The sequence below is a fragment of the Ambystoma mexicanum genome, chromosome 2p (genome assembly GCF_040938575.1).
Source record: "Ambystoma mexicanum isolate Mex_15411 chromosome 2p, UKY_AmexF1_1, whole genome shotgun sequence".
In the NCBI taxonomy this organism is placed as follows: Eukaryota; Metazoa; Chordata; class Amphibia; order Caudata; family Ambystomatidae; genus Ambystoma; species Ambystoma mexicanum.
The window spans coordinates 254952547-254976501 of record NC_090923.1 but is presented as its reverse complement, the minus strand read 5'-3'; positions in this window follow the sequence as shown (position 1 = coordinate 254976501).

The following is a 23955-nucleotide window of genomic DNA, read 5'->3' as shown; positions in this document are numbered from 1 at the left end:
GGGGCCTGGTGGAGGGTGCCCCTGGATGCTGGGGGTTGGGGTGGTGGGAAACATGAGTGAGGGCCTGGTGGAGGGTGCCCCTGGATGCTGGGGGGTGGAGGTGGTGGGAGACATGAGTGGGGGCCTGGTGGAGGCTGCCCCTGGATGCTGTGGGGTGGGGGTGCAGGGGGACATGTGTGGGGGCCTGGTGGAGGGTGCCCCTGGATGCTGGGGGTTGGGGGTGCAGGGGGACATGAGTGGGGGCCTGGTGGAGGGTGCCCCTGGATGCTGGGGGGTGGGGTGCAGGGGGACCTGAGTGGGGGCCTGGTGGAGGGTGCCCTGCACTGCTGGGGTGGGGTGGGTGGGACACATGAGTGGGGGCCTGGTGGAGGCTGCCGCTGCACTGCTGGGGGTGATGTGAGACATGAGTGGGGGCCTGGTGGAGGGTGCCCCTGGATGCTGGGGGGTGGGGGTGCAAGGGGACATGAGTGGGGGCCTGGTGGAGGGTGCCCCTGGATGCTGGGAGGTGGGGGTGCAGGGGGACCTGAGTGGGGGCCTGGTGGAGGGTGCCCTGCACTGCTGGGGGTGGGGGTGGTGGGAGACATGAGTGGGGGCCTGGTGGAGGGTGCCCCTGGATGCTGGGAGGTGGGGGTGGTGGGAGACATGAATTGGACATGAGTGGGGGCCTGGTGGAGGGTGCCCCTGGATGCTGGGGGTGGGGGTGGTGGGAGACATGAGTGGGGGCCTGGTGGAGGCTGCCCCTGGGTGCTTTGGGGTGAGGGTGTAGGGGGACATGTGTGGGGGCCTGATGGAGGGTGCCCCTGGATACTGGGGGGTGGGGGTGCAGGGGGAGATGAGTGGGGGCCTGGTGGAGGGTTCCCCTGGATGCTGGGGGGGAGGGGGTGGTGGGAGACATGAGTGGGGGCCTGGTGGAGGCTGCCCCTGCACTGCTGGGGGGTGGGTGTGATGGGAGACATGAGTGGGGGCCTTGTGGAGGCTGCCCCTGCACTGCTGGGGGTGGGGGTGATGGGAAACATGAGTGGGGGCCTGGTGGAGGGTGCCTCTGGATGCTGGAGGGTGGGGGTGCAGGGGGACATGAGTGGGGGCCTGGTGGAGGGTGCCCCTGGATGCTGGGGGGTGGGGGTGCAGGGGGACATGAGTGGGGGCCTTGTGGAGGGTGCCCTGCACTGCTGGGGGGTGGGGGCGATGGGAGACATGAGTGGGGGCCTGGATGAGGCTGCCCCTGCACTGCTGGGGTGTGGGTGATGGGATACATGAGTGGGGGCCTGGTGGAGGCTGCCCTGCACTGCTGGGGGGTGGGGGTGGTGGGAGTCATGTGTGGGGGCCTGGTGGAGGGTGCCCTGCACTGCTGGGGGGTGGGGGTGGTGAGAGACATGTTTGGGGGCCTGGTGGAGGGTGCCCTGCACTGCTGGAGGGTGGGGTGCAGGGGGACATGAGTGGGGGCCTGGTGGAGGGTGCCCTGCACTGCTGGGTGGTGGGGGTGATGGGAGACATGTGTGGCGGCCTGGTGGAGGCTGCCCCTGCACTGCTGGGGGTGGGGGTGATGGGAGACATGAGTTGGGGCCTGGTGGAGGCTGCACCTGCACTGCTGGGGGGTGGGGGTGGTGGGAGACATGTGTGGGGGCCTGGTGGAGGGTGCCCTGCACTGCTGGGCGGTGGGGGGGTGGGAGACATGAGTGGGGGCCTGGTGGAGGCTGCCCCTGCACTGCTGGGGTGTGGGGGTGATGGGAGACATGAGTGCGGGCCTGGTGGAGGGTGCCCCTGTATGCTGGGGGGTGGGGGTGGTGGGAGACATATGTGGGGACCTGGTGGAGGGTGCCCCTGGATGCTGGAGGCTGGGGGTGGTGGGAGACATGAGTGGGGGCCTGGTGGAGGCTGCCCCTGCCCTGCTGGGGGGTGGGGGTGATGGGAGACATGAGTGGGGGCCTGGTGGAGGGTGCCCCTGCACTGCTGGGGGGTGGGGGTGGTGGGAGACATTATTATGGGTGGTGATTTCAACTCAAATTGTATTGGAACACCAGAGTATTATAAAGACCACAAACAGGCAAATTCAAATAGCTCTAAGAGAGGAACTACATATCGGAATTATTTTTATGACTGGGGTATGTCGTTTGTGAAGTTCGCCAAGGATTCTAACAATTATACTTGGAAAAGGGGTGATACTACATCAATGATTGATTTTTTTTGTGTCTCTGATTTGTTGTTACCATGCATTGAATCTGTTATAATGGGGGACATTATTTATAGTGATCATGCCCCCATTATTCTAAACACATCCTTGGTTACGAATCAATGGCATGCTAATCAGTGCTTGCAAGCCTTAGAGACGAAAAGAGAAAATATTTCACTTAGATGGAATCCCACCTTATGTAAGAGATTAGTGGAGAATGTTTCAAACCATCTAAAACATGAGGTTAATCCTTTAATGCCGGAATTATACTCTATAGCATGTTTAAATCAGATGGTAAATGAGTGCATCAGAGAAACTCTTTTCAAATTTGGACTAAAACAAGCTTCTATTGTGACAAATCACAAATATAGATTTAATCATAAGATTAAAATTTTGAAAAGAAATAAAAATCGTGATATACGAAAACTAGAATTAGCGAAACTTCCTCTTAAACTTTATTTACTAAAAAAGAAGAATTTAATCCAAGAATACAAATTTAATGTAAAGGGAGTACATATAGAGCAATATAACAAAGAAAATTGCGAGATGATCAAAGCTATTTGCAGTAGAAATTCCCGTGATATCTGGGCAGCTCTAAAAAAAGGGGATACGGCGGAATTATGTAATGAATCTTTAATTAACGCTGAAACTTGGATAGCTTATGTTAAACAAAAATATGAACTACCAGAACGCTTTGCAACAAACCAAGATGAAGTAGAGGTATCACCTACTGACACACAATTTGTATGGACTACTCTTGATATTATGTGGGCCATTAAAAAATTATCTAATTCTCGTGCTCCTGGCCCGGATGGGATTCCATCTTGTGTATATAGGTCCGATCCAAATTTTTGGAGTATGATCCTAAAAATCAAATTTGATAGTATCTTCGTGAGTGGCACTATCCCGTCTTCATGGGTTACTTCTATTCTTATTCCATTGTACAAAAAGGGTGACCCTCGAATGCCCGAGAATTATAGACCAATATCGCTAACAGATGCGGCGGCAAAAGTGTTCGCTATACTAGTTATTAATGAGCTTGACAAACATCTAGCAACTTATAAGATATATTCGAAATGCCAAGTGGGATTTAGACGTCAAATGGGAACAACACTAAATGCAACTATAATGAAACATCTGATTGCCGGAGTGAATAATAATGAACTGAGCACAATTTATATTGCATCTATTGATATGTCTGCTGCGTTCGACACTGTTGTGCGCAATGTTTTATGGACTAAAATGCGTAAGTATGGAATTCCGGAATATTTGATCTATTGGATCAAGAAATTCCATACTAATACATCTTGTAGAATACGTCTAACTCAGGGTGGGTCTCTAACTGAACCAGTGCAACTTCATCTTGGTTTAAAACAGGGCTGCAATTTTGCAGCCCTGCTGTTCAATCTTTATCTTGCTGACATAGATAAACTCTGGGAATCCACACTCACGATACCAGCAAGGCTTTGCTCACTAAGAATACACTGGTTAGCCTTTGCAGATGACCTCATCTTTTTCGATTTAACTCCTGCTGGTCTTCAGGCCAAGTTAAATATTTTCACAGATTTTGCTTATGAACATAATCTTCGACCTAACCCATCCAAGACATATATAATGATTTTTAAATCAAATAAGAAACTCAAAAAATTCAACTGGAATATTGGGGGGACTCAACTGTGTGAACTACAAGAAACGACTTATTTAGGATATCGCCTTAGTAGTGTGAATAGCATAAAATTATGGGTGGAATATATAAAAATGAAAGTTAGACCACTATTAAGCCAGATGAAATTTATCTTTCATAAGTTGTGTAAGTTTTCAATGACTCCGCTATTAGAGTTTCTTAAATTGAAGGTAGAGCCTACTATTCTATATGCCATGGATATTTGTGTTAATAATTTGCATGGGCACCTCGATTCCATACAGGGTACTTTAGTGAAAAGAGCTTTAGGTCTATCTATATCAATCCCGAACTGTGTCATTAGACATGAGTTGGGACTGATTTCCTTGTCCACTAGGTTTACCTGGCGAGCTCTCTCAAACTATTCTAAAATTCTTAACTATCCTGAAAATTCTTTATACCAGGATCTTTTTGAATTTATAAAGGGTTGCTCATCTAGTTCATTCAGCAGCTACCTTGAAACCATGGCTGGAACTTTAATTAAATTGGGCATCGATAATGATGATTTGCTTATACGTCCTAGCTATGTTAAATATAAATTGTTTGAGAATGACTGGTGTAAAACTCTAGATGAAATATCAACCTTGAGTACATATAAGGAATATGCAAAATTTCTTCACAAAAGAGACGATTGTTGTGATTATATAGCGTTGTTCCCATGTAATAAAATCAGAATGTACTACTTGAGATTTAGATTAAATCAATTTCATACTCTTGAACGAACAAATTTATGGCGAACTGTAGGAAATAATCGAGGCGTCACTAAATGTCGCTTTGCGAGGTGTACCGAACAGAAGGAGACTCTTAAACATTTAATTTTAGAATGTCCATATTTTAGAGATATACGTACAAAGCATTTTCTACGCTTCATAAATATAAATTACGAAGATTGTATGATATCTCTTTGGACTCGATTGATGCAAGGAAATGAGAGAGCTTTAATCTTTGCCTTGGTTGAGTTTTTGAAAGTAATTGAGAAAGAGATTTCGTTATTTCAGTGTTAAAATCTTGTTTTTATTTGGGCTGTTTTCATATAGAAACTGTGTTAATGCTTTGTGCTATTTTATGATTTTAATAAGATGTTCCATATACTATTTGGTTTTCCAAATCATACTTTTCTGTACTTTTTTATTTGTTCTTATTGTTTTGTATTAAGGTGCTATTTTGTAAAGGTTCTTTGAACTATAAACAAATAAAAAAAAAAAAAAAAAAAATGGTGGGAGACATGTGTGGGGGGCTGGTGGAGGGTGCCCTGCACTGCTGGGGGGTGTGGGTGGCGGGAGACATGTGTGGGGGCCTGGTGGAGGCTGCCCTGCAATGCTGGGGGGTGGGGGTGGTGGGAGACATGAGTGGGGGCCTGGTGGAGGCTGCCCCTGCACTGCTGGGGGTGGGGGTGATGGTAGACATGAGTGGGGGCCTGGTGGAGGGTGCCCCTGGATGCTGGAGGGTGGGGGTGGTGGAGACATGGGTGGGGGCCTGGTGGAGGCTGCCCCTGCCCTGCTGGGGGGTGGGGGTGATGGGAGACATGAGTGGGGGCTTGGTGGAGGGTGCCCCTGGATGCTGGGGGGTGGGGGTGGTGGGGGAAATGAGTGGGGGCCTGGTGGAGGCTGCCCCTGGATGCTCTGGGGTGGGGAGGCAGGGGGACATGTGTGGAGGCCTGGTGGAGGGTGCCCCTGGATGCTGGGGGGTGTAGGTGCAGAGGGACATGAGTGTGGGCCTGGTGGAGGGTGCCCCTGGATGCTGGAGGGTGGCGTTGGTGGGAGACATGAGTGGGGGCCTGGTGGAGGCTGCCCCTGCACTGCTCGGGGGTGGGGGTGATGGGAGACATGAGTGGGGGCCGGTGGAGGGAGCCCCTGGATGCTGGGGGGTGGGGGTGCAGGGGGACATGAGTGGGGGCCTGGTGGAGGGTGCCCCTGGATGCTGGGGGTTGGGGTGGTGGGAAACATGAGTGAGGGCCTGGTGGAGGGTGCCCCTGGATGCTGGGGGGTGGAGGTGGTGGGAGACATGAGTGGGGGCCTGGTGGAGGCTGCCCCAGGATGCTGTGGGGTGGGGGTGCAGGGGGACATGTGTGGGGGCCTGGTGGAGGGTGCCCCTGGATGCTGGGGGTTGGGGGTGCAGGGGGACATGAGTGGGGGCCTGGTGGAGGGTGCCCCTGGATGCTGGGGGGTGGGGTGCAGGGGGACATGAGTGGGGGCCTGGTGGAGGGTGCCCTGCACTGCTGGGGTGGGGTGGGTGGGACACATGAGTGGGGGCCTGGTGGAGGCTGCCGCTGCACTGCTGGGGGTGATGTGAGACATGAGTGGGGGCCTGGTGGAGGGTGCCCCTGGATGCTGGGGGGTGGGGGTGCAAGGGGACATGAGTGGGGGCCTGGTGGAGGGTGCCCCTGGATGCTGGGAGGTGGGGGTGCAGGGGGACCTGAGTGGGGGCCTGGTGGAGGGTGCCCTGCACTGCTGGGGGTGGGGGTGGTGGGAGACATGAGTGGGGGCCTGGTGGAGGGTGCCCCTGGATGCTGGGAGGTGGGGGTGGTGGGAGACATGAGTTGGACATGAGTGGGGGCCTGGTGGAGGGTGCCCCTGGATGCTGGGGGGTGGGGGTGGTGGGAGACATGAGTGGGGGCCTGGTGGAGGCTGCCCCTGGGTGCTTTGGGGTGAGGGTGTAGGGGGACATGTGTGGGGGCCTGATGGAGGGTGCCCCTGGATACTGGGGGGTGGGGGTGCAGGGGGAGATGAGTGGGGGCCTGGTGGAGGGTGCCCCTGGATGCTGGGGGGGAGGGGGTGGTGGGAGACATGAGTGGGGGCCTGGTGGAGGCTGCCCCTGCACTGCTGGGGGGTGGGTGTGATGGGAGACATGAGTGGGGGCCTTGTGGAGGCTGCCCCTGCACTGCTGGGGGTGGGGGTGATGGGAAACATGAGTGGGGGCCTGGTGGAGGGTGCCTCTGAATGCTGGGGGGTGGGGGTGCAGGGGGACATGAGTGGGGGCCTGGTGGAGGGTGCCCCTGGATGCTGGGCGGTGGGGGTGCAGGGGGACATGAGTGGGGGCCTTGTGGAGGGTGCCCTGCACTGCTGGGGGGTGGGGGCGATGGGAGACATGAGTGGGGGCCTGGATGAGGCTGCCCCTGCACTGCTGGGGTGTGGGTGATGGGATACATGAGTGGGGGCCTGGTGGAGGCTGCCCTGCACTGCTGGGGGGTGGGGGTGGTGGGAGTCATGTGTGGGGGCCTGGTGGAGGGTGCCCTGCACTGCTGGGGGGTGGGGGTGGTGAGAGACACGTGTGGGGGCCTGGTGGAGGGTGCCCTGCACTGCTGGAGGGTGAGGTGCAGGGGGACATGAGTGGGGGCCTGGTGGAGGGTGCCCTGCACTGCTGGGTGGTGGGGGTGATGGGAGACATGAGTGGGGGCCTGGTGGAGGCTGCCCCTACACTGCTGGGGGTGGGGGTGATGGGAGACATGAGTTGGGGCCTGGTGGAGGCTGCACCTGCACTGCTGGGGGGTGGGGGTGGTGGGAGACATGTGTGGGGGCCTGGTGGAGGGTGCCCTGCACTGCTGGGCGGTGGGGGGGGGGGTGGGAGACATGAGTGGGGGCCTGGTGGAGGGTGCCCCTGTATGCTGGGGGGTGGGGGTGGTGGGAGACATATGTGGGGACCTGGTGGAGGGTGCCCCTGGATGCTGGAGGCTGGGGGTGGTGGGAGACATGAGTGGGGGCCTGGTGGAGGCTGCCCCTGCCCTGCTGGGTGGTGGGGGTGATGGGAGACATGTGTGGGGGCCTGGTGGAGGGTGCCCCTGGATGCTGGGGGGTGGGGGTGGCGGGAGAAATGAGTGGGGGCTTGGTGGAGGCTGCCCCTGGATGCTGTGGTGTGGGGGGGCAGGGGGACATGTGTGGAGGCCTGGTGGAGAGTGCCCCTGGATGCTGGGGGGTGGAGGTGCAGAGGGACATGAGTGGGGGCCTGGTGGAGGGTGCTCCTGGACGCTGGTGGGTGGCTGTGGTGGGAGACATGAGTGGGGCCCAGGTGGAGGCTGCCCCTGCACTGTTGGGGGGTGGGGGTGATGGGAGACATGAGTGGGGGCCTGGTGGAGGGTGCCCCTGGATGCTGGGGGGTGGGGGTGCAGGGGGACATGAGTGGGGGCCTGGTGGAGGGTACCCCTGGATGCTGGGGGGTGGGGTGGTGGGAAACATGAGTGGGGGCCTGGTGGAGGGTGCCCCTGGATGCTGGGCGTTGGGGGTGGTGGGAGACATGAGTAGAGGCCTGGTGGAGGCTGCCCCTGGATGCTGTGGGTTGGGGGTACAGGGGGACATTTGTGGGGGCCTGGTGGAGGGTGACCCTGGATGCTGGGGGGTGGGGGTGATGGGAGACATGAGTGGGGGCTTGGTGGAGGGTGCCCCTGGATGCTGGGGGGTGGGGGTGGTGGGAGAAATGAGTGGGGGCCTGGTGGAGGCTGCCCCTGGATGCTCTGGGGTGGGGGGGCAGGGGGACATGTGTGGAGGCCTGGTGGAGGGTGCCCCTGGATGCTGGGGGGTGTAGGTGCAGAGGGACATGAGTGTGGGCCTGGTGGAGGGTGCCCCTGGATGCTGGGGGGTGGCGTTGGTGGGAGACATGAGTGGGGGCCTGGTGGAGGCTGCCCCTGCACTGCTCGGGGGTGGGGGTGATGGGAGACATGAGTGGGGGCCGGTGGAGGGTGCCCCTGGATGCTGGGGGGTGGGGGTGCAGGGGGACATGAGTGGGGGCCTGGTGGAGGGTGCCCCTGGATGCTGGGGGTTGGGGTGGTGGGAAACATGAGTGAGGGCCTGGTGGAGGGTGCCCCTGGATGCTGGGGGGTGGAGGTGGTGGGAGACATGAGTAGGGGCCTGGTGGAGGCTGCCCCTGGATGCTGTGGGGTGGGGGTGCAGGGGGACATGTGTGGGGGCCTGGTGGAGGGTGCCCCTGGATGCTGGGGGGTGGGGGTGCAGGGGGACATCAGTGGGGACCTGGTGGAGGGTGCCCCTGGATGCTGGGGGGTGGGGTGCAGGGGGACCTGAGTGGGGGCCTGGTGGAGGGTGCCCTGCACTGCTGGGGTGGGGTGGGTGGGACACATGAGTGGGGGCCTGGTGGAGGCTGCCGCTGCACTGCTGGGGGTGATGTGAGACATGAGTGGGGGCCTGGTGGAGGGTGCCCCTGGATGCTGGGGGGTGGGGGTGCAAGGGGACATGAGTGAGGGCCTGGTGGAGGGTGCCCCTGGATGCTGGGGGGTGGGGATGCAGGGGGACCTGAGTGGGGGACTGGTGGAGGGTGCCCTGCACTGCTGGGGGTGGGGGTGGGGGTGGTGGGAGACATGAGTGGGGGCCTGGTGGAGGGTGCCCCTGGATGCTGGGAGGTGGGGGTGGTGGGAGACATGAATTGGACATGAGTGGGGGCCTGGTGGAGGGTGCCCCTGGATGCTGGGGGGTGGGGGTGGTGGGAGACATGAGTGGGGGCCTGGTGGAGGCTGCCCCTGGGTGCTTTGGGGTGAGGGTGTAGGGGGACATGTGTGGGGGCCTGATGGAGGGTGCCCCTGGATACTGGGGGGTGGGGGTGCAGGGGGAGATGAGTGGGGGCCTGGTGGAGGGTGCCCCTGGATGCTGGGGGGGGAGGGGGTGGTGGGAGACATGAGTGGGGGCCTGGTGGAGGCTGCCCCTGCACTGCTGGGGGGTGGGTGTGATGGGAGACATGAGTGGGGGCCTTGTGGAGGCTGCCCCTGTACTGCTGGGGGTGGGGGTGATGGGAAACATGAGTGGGGGCCTGGTGGAGGGTGCCTCTGGATGCTGGGGGGTGGGGGTGCAGGGGGACATGAGTGGGGGCCTGGTGGAGGGTGCCCCTGGATGCTGGGGGGTGGGGGTGCAGGGGGACATGAGTGGGGGCCTTGTGGAGGGTGCCCTGCACTGCTGGGGGGTGGGGGCGATGGGAGACATGAGTGGGGGCCTGAATGAGGCTGCCCCTGCACTGCTGGGGTGTGGGTGATGGGATACATGAGTGGGGGCCTGGCGGAGGCTGCCCTGCACTGCTGGGGGGTGGGGGTGATGGGAGACATGAGTGGGGGCCTGGTGGAGGGTGCCCTGCACTGCTGGGGGGTGGGGGTGGTGAGAGACATGTGTGGGGGCCTGGTGGAGGGTGCCCTGCACTGCTGGAGGGTGGGGGTGGTGGGAGACATGTGTGGGGGCCTGGTGGAGGGTGCCCTGCACTGCTGGGCGGTGGGGGGGTGGGGGACATTATTGGGGGCCTGGTGGAGGCTGCCCCTGCACTGCTGGGGGGAGGGGTTGGAGGGAGACATGTGTGGGGGCCTAGTGGAGGGTGCGCTGCACTGCTGGGGGGTGGGGGGTGGGAGACTTGAGTGAGGGACTGGTGGAGGCTGCCCCTGCACTGCTGGGTGTGTTGGTGATGGGATACATGAGTGGGGGCCTGGTGGAGGCTGCCCCTGCAATGCTGGGGGTGGGGGTGGTGGGAGTCATGTGTGGGGGCCTGGTGGAGGGTGACCTGCACTGCTGGGGGGTGGGGGTGGTGGGAGACATGTGTGGGGGACTGGTGGAGGGTGCCCTGCACTGCTGGGGGGTGTGGGTGCAGGGGGACATGAGAGGGGGGCTGGTGGAGGGTGCCCTGCACTGCCGGGGGGTGGGGGTGATGGGAGGCATGAGTGGGGGCCTGGTGGAGGCTGCCCCTGCACTGCTGGGGGTGGGGGTGATGGGAGACATGAGTTGGGGCCTGGTGGACACTGCCCCTGCACTGCTGGGGGGTGGGGGTGGTGGGAGACATGTGTGGGGGCCTGGTGGAGGGTGCCCTGCACTGCTGGGCGGTTGGGGGGTGGGAGACATGAGTGGGGACCTGATGGAGGCTGCCCCTGCACTGCTGGGGGGTGGGGGTGGAGGGAGACATGTGTGGGGGCCTGGTGGAGAGTGCCCTGCACTGCTGGGGGGTGGGGGTGGTGGAAGACATGAGTGGGGGCCTGGTGGAGGCTGCCCCTGCACTGCTGGGGTGTGGGGGTGATGGGAGACATGAGTGGGGGCCTGGTGGAGGGTGCCCCTGTATGCTGGGGGGTGGGGGTGGTGGGAGACATATGTGGGGACCTGGTGGAGGGTGCCCCTGGATGCTGGAGGGTGGGGGTGGTGGGAGAAATAAGTGGGGGCCTGGTGGAGGCTGCCCCTGCCCTGCTGGGGGGTGGGGGTGATGGGAGACATGAGTGGGGGCCTGGTGGAGGGTGCCCCTGGATGCTGGGGGTGGGGGTGGTGGGAGAAATGAGTGGGGGCCTGGTGGAGGCTGCCCCTGGATGCTGTGGGGTGGGGGGTCAGGGGGACATGTGTGGAGGCCTGGTGGAGGGTGCCCCTGGATGCTGGGGGGTGGAGGTACAGAGGGACATGAGTGTGGGCCTGGTGGAGGGTGTGCCTGGATGCTGGGGGGTGGCAGTGGTGGGAGACATGAGTGGGGGCCTGGTGGAGGCTGCCCCGGCACTGCTGGGGGGTGGGGGTGATGGGAGACATGAGTGGGGGCCTGGTGGAGGGTGCCCCTGGATGCTGGGGGGTGGGGGTGCAGGGGGACATGAGTGGGGGCCTGGCGGAGCGTGCCCCTGGATGCTGGGGGGTGGGGTGGAGGGAAACATGAGTGGGGGCCTGGTGGAGGGTGCCCCTGGATGCTGGGGGGTGGGGTGGTGGGAGACATGAGAGGGGGCCTGGTGGAGGCTGCCCCTGGATGCTGTGGGGTGGGGGTGCAGTGGGACATCTGTGGGGGCCTGGTGGAGGGTGCCCCTGGATGCTGGGGGCACAGGGAGACATGAGTGGGGTCCTGGTGGAGGTTGCCCCTGGATGCTGGGGGGTGGGTGTGCAGGGGGACATGAGTGGGAGCCTGGTGGAGGCTGCCGCTGCACTGCTGGGGGTGATGGGAGACATGAGTGGGGGCCTGGTGGTGGGTGCCCCTGGATGCTGGGTGGTGGGTGTGCAGGGGGACATGAGTGGGAGCCTGGTGGAGGGTGCCCCTGGATGCTGGGGGGTGGGGCTGCAGGGGGACCTGAGTGGGGGCCTGGTGGAGGGTGCCTTGCACTGCTGGGGTTGGGGGTGATGGGAGACATGAGTGGGGGCCTGGTGGAGGGTGCTCCTGGATGCTGGGGGTGGTGGTGGTGGGAGACATGAGTTGGACATGAGTGGGGGCCTGGTGGAGGGTGCCCCTGGATGCTGGGGGGTGGGGGTGGTGGGAGACATGAGTTGGAAATGAGTGGGGGCCTGCTGGAGGCTGCCCCTGGATGCTGGGTGGTGGGTGTGCAGGGGGACATGAGTGGGAGCCTGGTGGAGGGTGCCCCTGGATGCTGGGGGGTGGGGCTGCAGGGGGACCTGAGTGGGGGCCTGGTGGAGGGTGCCTTGCACTGCTGGGGTTGGGGGTGATGGGAGACATGAGTGGGGGCCTGGTGGAGGGTGCTCCTGGATGCTGGGGGTGGTGGTGGTGGGAGACATGAGTTGGACATGAGTGGGGGCCTGGTGGAGGGTGCCCCTGGATGCTGGGGGGTGGGGGTGGTGGGAGACATGAGTTGGAAATGAGTGGGGGCCTGCTGGAGGCTGCCCCTGGATGCTGGGGGGTGGGGGTGCAGGGGGACATGAGTGGGAGCCTGGTGGAGTGTGCCCTGCACTGCTGGGGGTGGGGGTGATGGGAGACATGAGTGGGGGCCTGGTGGAGGGTGCCCCTGGATGCTGGGTGGTGGGGGTGGTAGGAGACATGAGTTGGGGCCTGGTGGAGGCTGCCCCTGCACTGCTGGGTGGTGGGAGTGATGGGATACATGAGTGGGGGCCTGGTGGAGGCTGCCCCTGCAATGCTGGGGGTGGGGGTGGTGGGAGTCATGTGTGGGGGCCTGGTGGAGGGTGCCCTGCACTGCTGGAGGGTGGGGTGCAGGGGGACATGAGTGGGGGCCTGGTGGAGGGTGCCCTGCACTGCTGGGTGGTGGGGGTGATGGGAGACATGAGTGGGGGCCTGGTGTAGGCTGCCCCTGCACTGCTGGGGGTGGGGGTGATGGGAGACATGAGTTGGGGCCTGGTGGAGGCTGCACCTGCACTGCTGGGGGGTGGGGGTGGTAGGAGACATGTGTGGGGGCCTGGTGGAGGGTGCCCTGCACTGCTGGGCGGTGGGGGGGTGGGAGACATGAGTGGGGGCCTGGTGAAGGCTGCCCCTGCACTGCTGGGGTGTGGGGGTGATGGGAGACATGAGTGCAGGCCTGGTGGAGGGTGCCCCTGTATGCTGGGGGGTGGGGGTGGTGGGAGACATATGTGGGGACCTGGTGGATGGTGACCCTGGATGCTGGAGGCTGGGGGTGGTGGGAGACATGAGTGGGGGCCTGGTGGAGGCTGCCCCTGCCCTGCTGGGGGGTGGGGGTGATGGGAGACATGAGTGGGGGCCTGGTGGAGGGTGCCCCTGGATGCTGGGGGGTGGGGGTGGCGGGAGAAATGAGTGGGGGCCTGGTGGAGGCTGCCCCTGGATGCTGTGGTGTGGGGGGGCAGGGGGACATGTGTGGAGGCCTGGTGGAGAGTGCCCCTGGATGCTGGAGGTGCAGAGGGACATGAGTGGGGGCCTGGTGGAGGGTGCTCCTGGATGCTGGTGGGTGGCTGTGGTGGGAGACATGAGTGGGGGCCTGGTGGAGGCTGCCCCTGCACTGCTGGGGGGTGGGGGTGATGGGAGACATGAGTGGGGGCCTGGTGGAGGGTGCCCCTGGATGCTGGGGGGTGGGGGTGCAGGGGGACATGAGTGGGGGCCTGGTGGAGGGTACCCCTGGATGCTGGGGGGGGGGGTGGTGGGAAACATGAGTGGGGGCCTGGTGGAGGGTGCCCCCGGATGCTGGGCGTTGGGGGTGGTGGGAGACATGAGTAGAGGCCTGGTGGAGGCTGCCCCTGGATTCTGTGGGTTGGGGGTACAGGGGGACATTTGTGGGGGCCTGGTGGAGGGTGCCCCTGGATGCTGGGGTTGGGGGGGTGCAGGGGGACATGAGTGGGGGCCTGGTGCAGAGTGCCCCTGGATGCTGGGGGGTGGGGGTGCATGGGGACCTGAGTGGGAGCCTGGTGGAGGGTGCCCAGCACTGCTGGGGGTGGGGGTGATGGGAGACATGAGTGGGGGCCTGGTGGAGGGTGCCCCTAGATGCTGGGGGGAGGGGGGTGGTGGGAGACATGTGTTGGACATGAGTGGGGCCTGGTGGAGGGTGCCCCTGGATGCTGGGGGGTGGGGGTGGTGGGAGACATGAGTTGGAAATGAGTGGGGGCCTGCTGGAGGCTGCCCCTGGATGCTGGGGGGTGGGGGTGCAGGGGGACATGAGTGGGGGCCTGGTGGAGGGTTCCCTGCACTGCTGGGGGTGGGGGTGATGGGAGTCATGAGTGGGGGCCTGGTGGAAGGTGCCACTGGATGCTGGGGGGTGGGGCTGCAGGGGGACATGAGTGGGGGCCTGGTGGAGGCTGCCCCTGGATGCTTTGGGGTGAGGGTGTAGGCGGACATGTGTGGGGGCCTGATGGAGGGAGCCCCTGGATGCTGGGGGGTGGGGGTGCAGGGGGACATGAGTGGTGGCCTGGTGGAGGGTGCCCCTGGATGCTGGGGGGTGGGGGTGGTGGGAGACATGAGTGGGGGCCTGGTGGAGGGTGTCTCTTGATGCTGGGGGGTGGGGGTGGTGGGAGACATGAGTGGGGGCCTGATGGAGGCTGCCCCTGCACTGCTGGGGGTGTGGGTGATTGGATACATGAGTTGGGGCCTGGTGGAGGCTGCCCCTGCACTGCTGGAGGGTGGGGGTGGTGGGAGACATGTGTGGGGGCCTGGTGGAGGGTGCCCTGTACTGCTGGGGGGTGGTGGGAGACATGTGTGGGGGCCTGGTGGAGGGTGCCCTGCACTGCTGGGGGGTGGGGGTGCAGGGGGACATGAGTGGGGGCCTGGTGGAGGGTGCCCTGCACTGCTGGGAGGTGGGGGTGATGGTAGACATAAGTGGGGGCCTGGTGGAGGCTGCCCCTGGATGCTGTGAGGTGGGGGTGCAGTGGGACATGTGTGGGGGCCTGGTGGAGGGTGCCCCTGGATTCTGGGGGGTGGGGGTGCAGGGGGACATGCGTGGGGGCCTGGTGGAGGGTGCCCCTGGATGCTGGGGGGTGGGGGTGGTGGGAGACATGAGTGGGGGCCTGGTGGAGGCTGCCCCTGCACTGCCGGGGGTGGGGGTGATGGGATACATGAATGGGGGCCTGGTGGAGGGTGTCCCTGGATGCTGGGGGTGGGGGTGCAGGGGGACATGAGTGGGGGCCTGGTGGATGGTGTCCCTGGATTCCGGGGGGGTGGGGGTGCAGGGGGACATGAGTGGGGGCCTGGTGGAGGGTGCCCTACACTGCTAGGGCGTGGGGGCGATGGGAGACATGAGTGGGGACCTGGTGGAGGCTGCCCCTGCACTGCTGGGGGTGTGGGTGATGGGATACATGAGTGGGGGCCTGGTGGAGGCTGCCCCTGCACTGCTGGAGGGTGGGGGTGGTGGGAGACATGTGTGGGGGCCTGGTGGAGAGGGCCCTGCACTGCTGGGGGCTAGGGGTGGTTGGAGACATGTGTGGGGGCCTGGTGGATGGTGCCCTGCACTGGTGGGGGGTGGGGGTGCAGGGGGACATGAGTGGGGGCCTGGTGGAGGGTGCCCTGCACTGCTGGGGGTGGGGGTGATGGGAGACATGAGTGGGGGCCTGGTGGAGGCTGCCCCTGCACTGCTGGGGGTGGGGGTGATGGGAGACATGAGTGGGGGCCTGGTGGAGGCTGCCCCTGCACTGCTGGGGGGTGGGGGTGGTGGGAGACATGTGTGGGGGCCTGGTGGAGGGTGCCCTGCACTGCTGGGCGGTGGGGGGGTGGGAGACATGAGTGGGGGCCTGGTGGAGGGTGCCCCTGTATGCTGGGGGGTGGGGGTGGTGGGAGACATAAGTGGGGACCTGGTGGAGGGTGCCCTGCACTGCTGGGGATTGGGGGTGGTGGGAGACATGAGTTGGACATGCATGGGGGCCTGGTGGTGAGTGCCCCTGGATGCTGGGGGGTGGGGGTGCAGTGGGACATGAGTGGGGGCCTGGTGGAGAGTGCCCTGCACTGCTGGGGGGTGGGGGTGATGGGAGTCATGAGTGGGGGCCTGATGGAGGGAGCCCCTGGATGCTGAGGGATGGGGTGCAGGGGAACATGAGTGGGGGCCTGGTGGAGGGTGCCCCTGGATGCTGGGGGGTGAGGGTGGTGGGAGACATGAGTGGGGGCCTGCTGGAGGCTGCCCCTGCACTGCGGGGGGATGGGGGTGCAGGGGGACATGAGTGGGGGCCTGGTGGAGGGTGCCCTGCACTGCTGGGGGGTGGGGGTGCAGGGGGACATGCGTGGGGGCCTTGTGGAGGGTGCCCTGCACTGCTGGGGGTTGGGGGTGATGGGAGACATGAGTGGGGGCCTGGTGGAGTCTGCCCCTGCACTGCTGGGGGTGGGGGTGATGGGAGACATGAGTGGGGGCCTAGTGGAGGCTGCCCCTGCACTGCTGGGGGGTGGGGGCGAAGGTAGACATGAGTGGGGGCCTGGTGGAGGCTGCCCCTGGATGCTTTGGGGTTTGGGTGTAGAGGGACATGTGTGGGGGCCTGGTGGAGGGTGCCCTGCACTGCTGGGGGTGGGGGTGATGGGATACATGAGTGGGGGCCTGGTGGAGGGTGCCCCTGGATGCTGGGGGGTGGGACTGCAGGGGGACATGAGTGGGGGCCTGGTGGAGGGTGCCCTGCACTGCTGGGGGTGGGGGTGATGGGAGACATGAGTGGGGGCCTGGTGGAGGGTGCCCCTGGATGCTGGGGGGTAGGGCTGCAGGGGGACATGAGTGGAGGCCTGGTGGAGGGTGCCCCTGGATGCTGGGGGGAGGGGTGCTGGGAGACATGAGTGGGGGCCTGGTGGAGGCTGCCCCTGCACTGCTGGGTGATGGGTGTGATGTGAGACATGAGTGGGGGCCTGGTGGAGGCTGCCCCTGGATTCTTTGGGGTGAGGGTGTAGGGGGACATGTGTGGGGGCTTGATGGAGGGTGCCCCTGGATGCTGGGGGGTGGGGGTGCAGGGGGACATGAGTGGTGGCCTGGTGGAGGGTGCCCCTGGATTCTGGGGGGCGGGGGTGATGGGAAGCATGAGTGGGGGCCTGGTGGAGGGTGCCCCTGGATGCTGGGGGGTGGGGGTTGTGGGAGACATGAGTGGGGGCCTGGTGGAGGGTGCCCCTGGATGCTGGGGGAGGGGGGGCTGTGGGAGACACGAGTGGGGGCCTGGTGGAGGCTGCCCCTGCACTGCTGGGGTTGGGGGTGATGGGAGACATGAGTGAGGGCCTGGTGGAGGGTGCCCCTGGATGCTGGGGGGTGGGGGTGGTGGGAGACATGAGTGGGGGCCTGGTGGAGGCTGCCCCTGGATGCTTTGGGGTGAGGGTGTAGGGGGACATGTGTGGGGGCCTGATGGAGGGTGCCCATGGATGCTGGGGGGTGGGGGTGCAGGGGGACATGAGTGGGGGCCTGGTTGAGGGTGCCCCTGGATGCTGGGGGGAGGGGGTGGTGGGAGACATGAGTGGGGGCCTGGTGGAGGCTGCCCTGCACTGCTGGGGGGGTGGGTGTGATGGGAGACATGAGTGGGGGCCTAGTGGAGGCTGCCCCTGGATGCTTTGGGGTGAGGGTGAAGGGGGACATGTGTGGGGGCCTGATGGAGGGTGCCCTTGGATGCTGGGGGGTGGGGGTGCAGGGGGACATGAGTGGTGGCCTGGTGGAGGGTGCCCCTGGATGCTGGGGGGCGGGGGTGATGGGAAACATGAGTGGGGGCATGGTGGAGGGTGCCCCTGGATGCTGGGGGGATGGGGGGGCTGTGGGAGACATGAGTGGGGGCCTGGTGGAGGCTGCCCCTGCACTGCTGGGGGTGGGGGTGATGGGAGACATGAGTGGGGGCCTGGTGGAGGGTGCCCCTGGATGCTGGGGGGTGGGGGTGCAGGGGGACATGAGTGGGGGCCTGCTGGAGGGTGCCCCTGGATGCTGGGGGTGGGGTGGTGGGAAACATGAGTGGGGGCCTGTTGGAGGGTGCCCCTGGATGCTGGGCGGTGGAGGTGATGGGAGACATGAGTGGGGGCCTGGTGGAGGCTGCCCCTGGATGCTGTGGGGTGGGTTTGCAGGGGGACATGTGTGGGGGCCTGGTGGAGGGTGCCCCTGGATGCTGGGGGGTGGGGGTGCAGGGGGACATGAGTGGGGGCCTGGTGGAGGGTGCCCCTGGATGCTGGGGGGTGGGGTGGTGGGAAACATGAGTGGGGGCCTGGTGGAGGGTGCCCCTGGATGCTGGGGGGTGGAGGTGGTGGGAGACATGAGTGGGGGCCTATTGGAGGCTGCCCCTGGATGCTGTGGGGTTGGGTTGCAGGGGGACATGTGTGGGGGCCTGGTGGAGGGTGCCCCTGGATGCTGGGGGGTGGGGGTGCAGGGGGACATGAGTGGGGGCCTGGTGGAGGGTGCCCCTGGATTCTGGGGGGAGGGGGTGGTGGGAGACATGAGTGGGGGCCTGGTGGAGGCTGCCCCTGCACTGCTGGGGGGGTGGGTGTGATGGGAGACATGAGTGGGGGCCTGGTGGAGGCTGCCCCTGGCTGCTTTGGGGTGAGGGTGTAGGGGGACATGTGTGGGGGCCTGATGGAGGGTGCCCCTGGATGCTGGGGGTGGGGGTGCAGGGGACATGAGTGGTGGCCTGGTGGAGGGTGCCCCTGGATGCTGGGGGCCGGGGGTGATGGGAAACATGAGTGGGGGCCTGGTGGAATGTGCCCCTGGATGCTGGGAGGTGTGGGTTGTGGGAGACATGAGTGGGGGCCTGGTGGAGGCTGCCCCTGGATGCTGTGGGGTGGGGGTGCAGGGGGACATGTGTGGGGGCCTGGTGGAGGGTGCCCCTGGATGCTGGGGTGTGGGGGTGCAGGGGGACATGAGTGGGGGCCTGGTGGAGGGTGCCCCTGGATGCTGGGGGTTGGGGGTGCAGGGGGACATGTGTGGGGCCTGGTGGAGGGTGCCCCTGGATGCTGGGGTGTGGGGGTGCAGGGGGACATGAGTGGGGGCCTGGTGGAGGGTGCCCCTGGATGCTGGGGGTTGGGGGTGGTGGGAGACATGGATGGGGGCCTGGTGGAGGCTGCCCCTGCACTGCTGGGGGTGGGGGTGATGGGAGACATGAGTGGGGGCCTGGTGGAGGGTGCCCCTGGATGCTGGGGGGTGGGGGTGCAGGGGGACATGAGTGGGGGCCTGGTGGAGGGTGCCCTGCACTGCTGGGGGGTGGGGGCGATGGGAGACATGAGTGGGGGCCTGGTGGAGGCTGCCCCTGCACTGCTGGGGGTGTGGGTGATGGGATACATGAGTGGGGGCCTGGTGGAGGCTGCCCCTGCACTGCTGGGGGGTGGGGGTGGTGGGAGTCATGTGTGGGGGCCTGGTGGAGGGTGCCCTGCACTGCTTGGGGGTAGGGGTGGTGGGAGACGTGTGGGGGCCTGGTGGAGGGTGCCCTGCACTGCTGGGGGGGGTGCAGGGGGACATGAGTGGGGGCCTGGTGGAGGGTGCCCTGCACTGCTGGGGTGTGGGGGTGATGGGAGACATGAGTGGGGGCCTGGTGGAGGCTGCCCCTGCACTGCTGGGGGTGGGGGTGATGGGAGACATGAGTTGGGGCCTGGAGGAGGCTGCCCTGCACTGCTGGGCGGTGGGGGGGTGGGGGACATGATTGGGGGCCTGGTGGAGGCTGCCCCTGCACTGCTGGGGGGAGGGGGTGGAGGGAGACATGTGTGGGGGCCTAGTGGAGGGTGCGCTGCACTGCTGGGGGGTGGGGGGTGGGAGACTTGAGTGAGGGACTGGTGGAGGCTGCCCCTGCACTGCTGGGTGTGTTGGTGATGGGATACATGAGTGGGGGCCTGGTGGAGGCTGCCCCTGCAATGCTGGGGGTGGGGGTGGTGGGAGTCATGTGTGGGGGCCTGGTGGAGGGTGACCTGCACTGCTGGGGGGTGGGGGTGGTGGGAGACATGTGTGGGGGACTGGTGGAGGGTGCCCTGCACTGCTGGGGGGTGTGGGTGCAGGGGGACATGAGTGGGGGGCTGGTGGAGGGTGCCCTGCACTGCCGGGGGGTGGGGGTGATGGGAGGCATGAGTTGGGGCCTGGTGGACACTGCCCCTGCACTGCTGGGGGGTGGGGGTGGTGGGAGACATGTGTGGGGGCCTGGTGGAGGGTGCCCTGCACTGCTGGGCGGTTGGGGGGTGGGAGACATGAGTGGGGACCTGGTGGAGGCTGCCCCTGCACTGCTGGGGGGTGGGGGTGGAGGGAGACATGTGTGGGGGCCTGGTGGAGAGTGCCCTGCACTGCTGGGGGGTGGGGGTGGTGGGAGACATGAGTGGGGGCCTGGTGGAGGCTGCCCCTGCACTGCTGGGGTGTGGGGGTGATGGGAGACATGAGTGGGGGCCTGGTGGAGGGTGCCCCTGTATGCTGGAGGGTGGGGGTGGTGGGAGACATATGTGGGGACCTGGTGGAGGGTGCCCCTGGATGCTGGAGGGTGGGGGTGGTGGGAGAAATGAGTGGGGGCCTGGTGGAGGCTGCCCCTGCCCTGCTGGGGGGTAGGGGTGATGGGAGACATGAGTGGGGGCCTGGTGGAGGGTGCCCCTGGATGCTGGGGGTGGGGGTGGTGGGAGAAATGAGTGGGGGCCTGGTGGAGGCTGCCCCTGGATGCTGTGGGGTGGGGGGTCAGGGGGACATGTGTGGAGGCCTGGTGGAGGGTGCCCCTGGATGCTGGGGGGTGGAGGTACAGAGGGACATGAGTGTGGGCCTGGTGGAGGGTGCGCCTGGATGCTGGGGGGTGGCAGTGGTGGGAGACATGAGTGGGGGCCTGGTGGAGGCTGCCCCGGCACTGCTGGGGGGTGGGGGTGATGGGAGACATGAGTGGGGGCCTGGTGGAGGGTGCCCCTGGATGCTGGGGGTGGGGGTGCAGGGGGACATGAGTGGGGGCCTGGAGGAGCGTGCCCCTGGATGCTGGGGGGTGGGGTGGAGGGAAACATGAGTGGGGGCCTGGTGGAGGGTGCCCCTGGATGCTGGGGGGTGGGGATGGTGGGAGACATGAGTGGGGGCCTGGTGGTGGCTGCCCCTGGATGCTGTGGGGTGGGAGTGCAGTGGGACATCTGTGGGGGCCTGGTGGAGGGTGCCCCTGGATGCTGGGGGCGCAGGGAGACATGAGTGGGGTCCTGGTGGAGGTTGCCCCTGGATGCTGGGGGGTGGGGGTGGGGGGAGACATGAGTGGGGGCCTGGTGGAGGCTGCCGCTGCACTGCTGTGGGTGATGGGAGACATGAGTGGGGGCCTGGTGGTGGGTGCCCCTGGATGCTGGGTGGTGGGTGTGCAGGGGGACATGAGTGGGAGCCTGGTGGAGGGTGCCCCTGGATGCTGGGGGGTGGGGGTGCAGGGGGACCTGAGTGGGGGCCTGGTGGAGGATGCCTTGCACTGCTGGGGTTGGGGGTGATGGGAGACATGAGTGGGGGCCTGGTGGAGGGTGCCCCTGGATGCTGGGGGTGGTGGTGGTGGGAGACATGAGTTGGACATGAGTGGGGGCCTGGTGGAGGGTGCCCCTGGATGCTGGGGGGTGGGGGTGGTGGGAGACATGAGTTGGAAATGAGTGGGGGCCTGCTGGAGGCTGCCCCTGGATGATGGGGGGTGGGGGTGCAGGGGGACATGAGTGGGAGCCTGGTGGAGTGTGCCCTGCACTGGTGGGGGTGGGGTGATGGGAGACATGAGTGGGGGCCTGGTGGAGGGAGCCCCTGGATGCTGGGTGGTGGGGGTGGTAGGAGACATGAGTTGGGGCCTGGTGGAGGCTGCCCCTACATTGCTGGGGGGTGGGGGTGATGGGAGACATGAGTGGGGGCCTGGTGGAGGCTGCCCCTGCACTGCTGGGGGGTGGGTGTGATGGGACACATGAGTGGGGGCCTGGTGGAGGCTGCCCCTGGATGCTTTGGGGTGAAGGTGTAGGGGGACATGTGTGGGGGCCTGATGGAGGGTGCCCCTGGATGCTGGGGTGTGGGGGTGCAGGGGGACATGAGTGGTGGCCTGGTGGAGGGTGCGCCTGGATGCTGGGGTGCGGGGGTGATGGTAAACATGAGTGCGGGCCTGGTGGAGGGTGCCCCTGGATGCTGGGGGTTGGGGGTTGTGGGAGACATGAGTGGGGGCCTGGTGGAGGCTGCCCCTGGATTCTGGGGGGTGGGGGTGCAGGGGGACATGAGTGGGGGCCTGGTGGAGTGTGCCCCTGGATGCTGGGGGGTGGGGGTGGTGGGAGACATGAGTGGGAGCCTGGTGGAGGCTGCCCCTGCACTGCTGGGGGTGGGGGTGATGGGAGACATGAGTGGGGGCCTGGTGGAGGGTGCCCCTGGATGCTGGGGGGTGGGGGTGCAGGGGGACATGAGTGGGGGCCTGGTGGACGGTGCCCCTGGATTCTGGGGGGTGGGAGTGCAGGGGGACATGAGTGGGGGCCTGGTGGAGGGTGCCCTGCACTGCTGGGGCGTGGGGGCGATGGGAGACATGAGTGGGGTCTGGTAGAGGCTGCCCCTGCACTGCTGGGGGTGTGGGTGATGGGATACATGAGTGGGGGCCTGGTGGAGGCTGCCCCTGCACTGCTGGAGGGTGGGAGTGGTGGGAGACATGTGTGGGGGCCTGGTGGAGGGTGGCCTGCACTGCTGGGGGGTGGGGGTGGTGGGAGACATGTGTGGGGGCCTGGTGGAGGGTGCCCCTGCACTGCTGGGAGGTGGGGGTGGAGGGAGACATGTGCATAGCTCTCAACCATTTTCCTCGCAAAGTCGGGTGAAATACCCGATTTTGTTTTTGGCGGGTGAGACGCCCATTGGAATGAATGGGAGTGCAGGAGGCTTGGCGGGTGAGTCAGCCCTTTGCAAGGCGGGTGACACCCGCCAAAAGCGGGTGAGTTGAGAGCTATGCATGTGTGGGGGCCTGGTGGAGGGTGCCCTGCACTGCTGGGGGGTGGGGGGGGTGGGAGACATGAGTGGGGGCCTGGTGGAGGCTGCCCCTGCACTGCTGGGGTGTGGGGTGATGGGATACATGAGCGGGGGCCTGGTGGAGGGTGCCCCTGTATGCTGGGGGGTGGGGGTGGTGGGAGACATATGTGGGGACCTGGTGGAGGGTGCCCTGCACTGCTGGGGGGTGGTAGGAGACATGTGTTGGACATGCATGGGGGCCTGGTGGTGAGTGGCCCTGGATGCTGGGGGGTGAGGGTGCAGGGGGACATGAGTGGGGGCCTAGTGGACGGTGCCCTGCACTGCTGGGGGGTGGGGTGATGGGAGTCATGACTGGGGGCCTGGTGGAGGGTGCCCCTGGATGCTGAGGGGTGGGGGTGCAGGGGGACATGAGTGGGGGCCTGGTGGAGGGTGCCCCTGGATGCTGGGGGGTGAGGGTGGTGGGAGACATGAGTGGGGGCCTTCTGGAGGATGCCCCTGCACTGCGATGGGTGGAGGTAATGGGAGACATGAGTGGGGGCATGGTGGAGGGTGCCCCTGGATGCTGGGGCCTGGGGGTGCAGGGGGACATGAGTGGGGGCCTGGTGGAGGGTGCCCTGCACTGCTGGGGGGTGGGGGTGCAGGGGGACATGAGTGGGGGCCTGGTGGAGGGTGCCCTGCACTGCTGGGGTTGGGGGTGATGGGAGACATGAGTGGGGGCCTGGTGGAGGCTGCCCCTGCACTGCTGGGGGTGGGGGTGATGGGAGACATGAGTGGGGGCCTGGTGGAGGCTGCCCCTGCACTGCTGGGGGGTGGGGGCGATGGTAGACATGAGTGGGGGCCTGGTGGAGGGTGCCCCTGGATGCTGGAGGGTGGGTGTGGTGGGAGACATGAGTGGGGGCCTGGTGGAGGCTTCCCCTGCCCTGCTGGGGGGTGTGGTGATGGGAGACATGAGTGGGGGCCTTGTGGAGGGTGCCCCTGGATGCTGGGGGGTGGGGGTGGTGGTAGTAATGAGTATGGGCCTGGTGGAGGCTGCCCCTTGATGCTGTGGGGTGGGGGGGCAGCGGGACAGGTGTGGAGGCCTGGTGGAGGGTGCCCCTGGATGCTGGGGGTGGAGGTGCAGAGGGACATGAGTCGGGGCCTGGTGGATGGTGCCCCTGGATGCTGGCG